General features: G+C 48.8%; 1 long non-coding RNA gene across 1 annotated transcript; it reads right to left on the bottom strand.

Annotated features, from left to right (window-relative positions):
* Positions 1 to 3,879: 3,879 nt before the first annotated feature.
* LOC119300239 lies at positions 3,880 to 5,992 on the bottom strand. Its single transcript, XR_005146410.1, has 3 exons — positions 5,616 to 5,992; positions 5,359 to 5,521; positions 3,880 to 4,561 (listed from the first exon to the last, which is right to left on the bottom strand). It is a non-coding gene; the product is annotated as an uncharacterized LOC119300239 (long non-coding RNA).
* Between the last annotated feature and the right edge of the window lie 410 nt (positions 5,993 to 6,402).

Raw genomic sequence — 6,402 nt, forward strand, 5'->3', positions numbered from 1 at the left:
CAAAAACAAAAACCCCAGCCCCTGAAATGCTGACGCATAGATGCCTATTGGTCCCGGTTGGTGCCACCAACTGGGACCAAAGGGCCTACTGCCTGGGCTCGCCGCACCGGCCACATGTAGGCCCATCTGTCCCGGTTTGTGTAAGAACCAGGACTAAAGGTCTAGGGCATTAGTACCGACACTTTAGTCCCGGTTCAATTACCTGGACAAATGGCCCTTACGAACCGGGACAATAGGCCCTTTAGCTACTAGTGTATGAAGCTCAAGGAGGAACTTAGGCTTGTCGCGACCCATCTTAAAGAGGGTCTCCCAAAAAATGGAATGTGGCCCCGATTGACCCGCAACTAACCACACCGTCTTTGGTCGTTTCCTATTCATTCCTAGGCATGCAAAGAATGCATCATGTTGTGTGTGTATGTGCATGACTTGGATGCTTATTTATTTCTTTTCGTAGGTTTTCATGGTTTCTTTGTGGGATGGCATGATCTAGCAATCATGGCAACAATGTATGGGTTGTGGAGTGATTGGTTTTGGGATGGCATTGCCGTGAAGCTCGGTGCAATGCCCATCTTTATATCTTTGAGTTTGTGTCCAAACATATCAATTAGAGTCAAAATAATTAAAAAGGAGAAGAAGAATAATGAAAGCAACATGTTGAAAGGCCTGCCAGAATTTTCTAGGTCTTCTAACATTTATTTGCGTAAGTATTTCATTTGTTGAGATACCTTTGTCGGGGTGTGTTATGTTAAAGTAACATATTATGTTACCACAAGCATATCTTCCCTCATTAATTCCATGCCACATAAGCAAATTTGTCTTTGGATGTGTCATGTTACTACCTAAGTTACTCCCACTATGACTAGCGTAACAAAGCAATCAAGTCTATTGGAAACTTTCGGCGGCTAGCTGCTGGCGACTGGAAACACTTTGGTCAACACTTGTGGTTCGTTGTGACGCGATCAGATCGGATGATTGCCGTGACAAATCAGGGAGGATCCGCCGGCTGTGTGTAGGGAGCCCGCCATCTCCACATCTCCATCGGTATCCGTGCCGCCGTCGGGGGTTGCCAGGCAAAAGCGGAGCGGCGTTGCTCTTTAGAGCATCTCCAACAGCTGCGCCAAACTAGCGCCGCGCCGAAAAATTGGACGTTTTAGCGCGAGCGCAGCCGGTATAGTTTCTCCAGCGGGCGCCCAAAAACAGTGCACGCGGCTTATGTAGTTCAGCGCGCTGGCCGAAACACAATCACGCACCGCTTATTTGCTGCGCCCGCTCCCGCACGCTGGACTCTCGCACGCTCGCTCTCTAACTCCCACCCCCCATCCAGCCGCGCCGCCGCCGCCGCCGCCCGTGCCCCCGTCGATCATTCCGGTGCTTCCCCGGCATATCCCCGTGCCGCTGCGGCTTCTCCGCCCCCCACCTCTAGTCCCGCCAGCCCTCACGCGCGTCCGTCCTCCGACGAACAACGCCCGAGTGCTCGCTACCGCTCGGCGCCTGCAAGGTGTTCGACAAAACACCTACAAGGTATGTATTGCTCAAACTTCATGAATTTGGTGCATGTTGATTGTAGTTTTTATAGCATAGTATTGAACATCGTAGATGAGTTCCTCGTATGCTTCTTCCGAAGAAGAGTTGTGCATATCAATAAAAAACCGAAGCACGGTGGTTCGGTTATGGGTTGGCAGAAAATTTCGACATATAGGATTGATGCCCATAAAAGATTGATGAGGCACTATTTCGTGGAGAATTCCACATACCCGGAGTCGTATTTCTATCGCCGGTTCAGGATGAGCACCGACTTGTTCAGGCGCATTGCAGAGAAACTAGCGAGCCATGACAAGTTTTTTTAGGAAAGGAGGAATGCCGCCGGAGAGCTCAGGCATAGCACCTTTCAGAAGGTGACAATCTGTTTGCTTATGTTGGCATACGGTATCCCGGCTGATCTAGTTGATGATCACTTGGCTATGGGTGAGTGCCAAGCCATCATGTGTGTCAAGCGCTTTGAAATGGGAATTGTGTAAACGTTTGGCGAGGAGTATTTGAGACGTCCCAGTGATGAAGACTCGCTAGGCTATTGACGATGAACAAAGCTCGCTACTTTCCTGGCATGCTTGGCTCAATAGATTGCATGCATTGGAGTTGGAAGAATTGTCCAAAGGCATGGCATGGGCAATTCCACGGCCAAAAAAAGGGTTCCGCTATAATCCTTGAAGCGGTGGCCGATCAGGAGACTTGGATTTGGCATGCATTCTTTGGAATGCTCAGGTGGCGGCTAGAAAAGATGTGGAGAGAGCTTTTGGGATTTTGCAAGCCCAATTTGCTATTGTGGGAGGACCGGCTAGATTTTTGGATCAAAAAATGCTTTGGTACATCATGCATGCTTGTGTGATCATGCACAACATGATCATCGAGAATGAGTGTGGCCAAGATTTAGACTACTCACAGTATGAGCCCTTGGGACATCCGGTGCGAGTGCGACGGAGGGCTGAAAGGGTGGCCTGTTTTGTTTCCTCCTACCATGTAATTCGGAGTCCCGCAGCACACAATGATCTTCAGAAGGATCTCATTGAGGAGTGGTGGGCATGGCATGGACGACAAAGAGCATGACTTCTGCTTTCGACATTGTATTGTTCATGAACTATTTGTTGTGTTTATTGCAGTATTTGTTGTACTGAACAATAAACTATTTGTTTGGGTTGTAATAATAATGAAATTGAACTATTTATTGTTGATTTATTTGATCATTTTTGCTTCTATTTGAAATGTATATGTTGTTTGTGCGAGTCGCGCGCTGCATTTTAGCGCGACTGTTGGAGCCAGCGCCGGCGGCCGCGCAAAACTAGCCGAACGGCGCGCGGCAAACTAATTTTTAACGCGTGGCGCGAAGCGCGGCTGTTGGAGATGCTCTTAGTCTAATACAATTATCTTCATCCGTTCAAAAACTTATGTGCCACTTTTTTTCTGAAATGGCTCGTTGTATTTGCCACCTAAGCTACTACTGGGGCCTTCCAAGCTAGGGAGTAAACCTGGGACATATCTGTTTTAATCTAGCCAAGGGAGAATGCTTCACAAAAACAATTGCAAACTGAATTACACTTTTACTGCCACCGATGCTATTGAACAAGTATGGTGCACTTCTATTTTCTCATGAAGTGAATTGCAAACTCTCCCAGGCCAAACAGTAAATAGGTCATGAGCACCACGTTACCTTTATTTTCTTACTCTACACTCAACATTTGACAGAAGTATGGAGACATGGTACTATGCTTCAGAACTATATTTTACCGAGAACAGAAGCAGTTTTTTTGTCATTGATCTCATGGCCAAACATGGAACTACTAGATAAGCTACGGAGACATTCGCAGGAAGAGATTTAAAGCATCAATCAGTCTGCTACCATTCCACTGAAGCCGTAGGCCTAATTAGTTTTGACAGAAAAGAAATCAAATTCTAACTCTCTCACATGCAGCTTCAAGAAGTAAACCTCGGCAACGAACGGCCGGAGAAGTGGAGATACGCGATACCCCACTCCCAACCTCACAGGAAGCAGCCACAGTATATAAATGAATCGGATCAGGCCGAAGTGGAGAATTGGAAGCGAGGCACAGTAGGAGGAGCAAGTCTAGAAGTAACTGAACTTACACACAACAAAATCATCAGTTCACACAGAAAACACATTCAAACTTTCAAAATACCATCATACGTACACAGTACCAATCACACAATTCTTTAGTAATGTCAACCTCGAGGCCGCTGAAGAGGAGAGGGAGCTCGGCAACCTTGATGGAGGAGGCCATCGTGTGGAGGAGTTGGGCCTACCACGGTGAGAAGGGCGCGATGCTGGTGCCCATCGGCTGCCTTGGCGGATCTAACTCCGGGGGCCAGGGAGGAGTAGCGCGGCTCCAGGAGCAGCATGGATCGCCTGCACGTCGTCATGACCGCTGACGGAGGGATATGAGATGAGGAGAAGGTGGCTGGCTGGGGAGGGAGGCAGGGCTGCTGCGAAACTAGGGCACGCGAACTCACGCGTCAGCGTCTGAACAGCACATACAGACGACACTAGTGGCCATACGTGCCCGAATTAGGGACTGTGTGTGTATCAATAGCGCACGGACGAGTTTCTGAACCTTACCGTTGGCAATCCATGACATTTAGACCAGGAATAGGGGGAAGCATCATACATGGCCAGGGGAGATCTCCTTTCCCGCGCTCTGGCTGCACTATCCAGTAGCGAATCGCGTCTGTCTGCATCGACATATGCACACGAAGAAGTGGATCGGCAAAATCAACAACATCACGCACCACGGCTGGGCAACAGTGATTCGGCTGCCTTTTATTTTAAGGATACAATTTTTGAAAAAAGATAGGAGTAGATCAACAACATCACACAGCACTGGCCGTCCTGAAACCAAGTAATGAGGGAAAAACTGGCATGGAAAGTAAAGGTTCGAACCTTAGCTCAACAGTTCTCCACGTCAGTCTCGGGCCGAACACGGGTGGTCCCTTCCTCCTGGACTGGCGTCTTGGCTGCTGCTGTCTCGCAGGTAGCATGGTCCAACTTTCTCTATAAGAGGAAATAAGCATCAAATGAAATATTACATGGAAATGCAAATGAGGTAAGAGGAGGGACCACATCCCACACCAATGAGCGTTTGTGATAGCAGCCGCGCCAGCGAAACTTTATATCTTTGCTTTTGTCTATATATATATATATTTTTCCCTAATAATAATAAAGCACGGATTGACTCCTTGGGTCCACCGTCATAATACGCTTCTTTCCGTAATTTTATGCTTTCAGTTTGAATTTAAAACATATACACGAGGTGGTACTAAAAGGACTAAAGCCCGAGCTAGATGAACTGAGCCCGGCCACGCGCTCCGGCCTAGTAAATCTTGCAGAAAGCCCCCTATAGTTAATAGAAATCAACCCGCACTCCGCCAAAATGAACTGGTGCGGGTAGTTTACTGAAACCCTTGAATTCGGAATATGGGAAAGTCGCCCCGGGTTGGAGGACTACTCCTTTTATAGGGGTTGCAATGGCTTTATTCTAGAGTAGAGCATCGACAAGTTGCTGCTTGGGTAAAACAAACGCGAGACTTGCAGGCATTGTTGGACAAACACATGACCATCTAATACATATTAGCAGAGTGAATGCAAGCAGAGGCAAGACTTTTTGCAGCAGAGGAGATCACAAGACTATCCAGTAGAGGAAATCGATTTAATTTCTGAATGCAAGCAAGGAGCACATAGATGCCAATATCTATCTAACTCTCATCAGGCATTGCAGCAGCGAATTGAAGTAGCAGAGGAGAAAATGCAGGTGTCCATGTTGAAATCGGGGAGAGGAAAAATGACTCAACCGAACAGCAGCAGCGTCGTCTCCCTGGACTGAATCGAGGAAGTGAGATTTCTTCCATGGCGTCGGGGCTTCTCCATGGCCCTCCTCTTGAATAGGTACCTGCAGAAACTTATCTCCCCATGGCCCCTTCCTTCACGCGGGGAGATGAGATGGGAAGAAAGTGCCTGCAGACGCACGCACGCACGCATCAGATGCGGAGAGGAAGAACACCATCGGTAGAAGAAGAAACAGGGGGAGGAAAGATCTGCCCTGCTGCACCTTGTGCGGGCTCGCCATGGTCATGGGTGGAAGAGAGGGGGTAGCTAGGGTTTCGGGCGCCGTCGAGGGGGAGGGAGGTTGGACCCGAACGTGCTGCACGGCGACCAGAGGGGGGATGAGACGGGCTCCAACCGGTGGTGCTTGGCCGTCGAGAAGAGAAAGGATCCAGCCGGCGGCGACCCTCTGCTGCCCGACCAGGGTGGCTCCTCCGCGGAGACCGGAGAGGAGAGGAGACGAGCCGCTGCATCTTGGGGTGTAAGAACGTGGGCGCGGGACCAGCCGTCGCCGTCGCCATCACCGGAGATGCATTGGCGGCGTGGGTGGGAGTTGCGCCGATTTGGGAAGGGTTGGGTAGGGACTGGGATCCCGTCTCTCTGTTTTCTTTTGCTTGATGAATTGGCATACGAGGGAGGAGCCTGTGATTGGTGAGTCGGGTCCTACCACGGATCGACCCACTCGCCCATTCAATCTTAGCCATCCGTGCAAATCCAACACAGGAGACAACTGCCTCGTTTCTTATGGACTCTATAAAGAATTATATTTAGGAACGAGGGAGTAGAAAATATAAATAATAATGCATGTTAGCGCAGCCCATGTTTCCGATATTTTTAGCTGTGGGCTTGTTCACAATTTTTACGAGGGGGTGGTTGTTGTTTTAATGGAGGGACTTGTACCAGACATGAACGATACAAAGTGCCTGGCACACCGTAACACCACTTGGAATAAGCAGGTAGCTATCTGAAAAAACAATCGACAACTAAAAAGGAAAAAACGGCGACCTGGCACG

Source organism: Triticum dicoccoides, chromosome 1B, assembly GCF_002162155.2.
Source record: "Triticum dicoccoides isolate Atlit2015 ecotype Zavitan chromosome 1B, WEW_v2.0, whole genome shotgun sequence".
NCBI lineage: Eukaryota > Viridiplantae > Streptophyta > Magnoliopsida > Poales > Poaceae > Triticum > Triticum dicoccoides.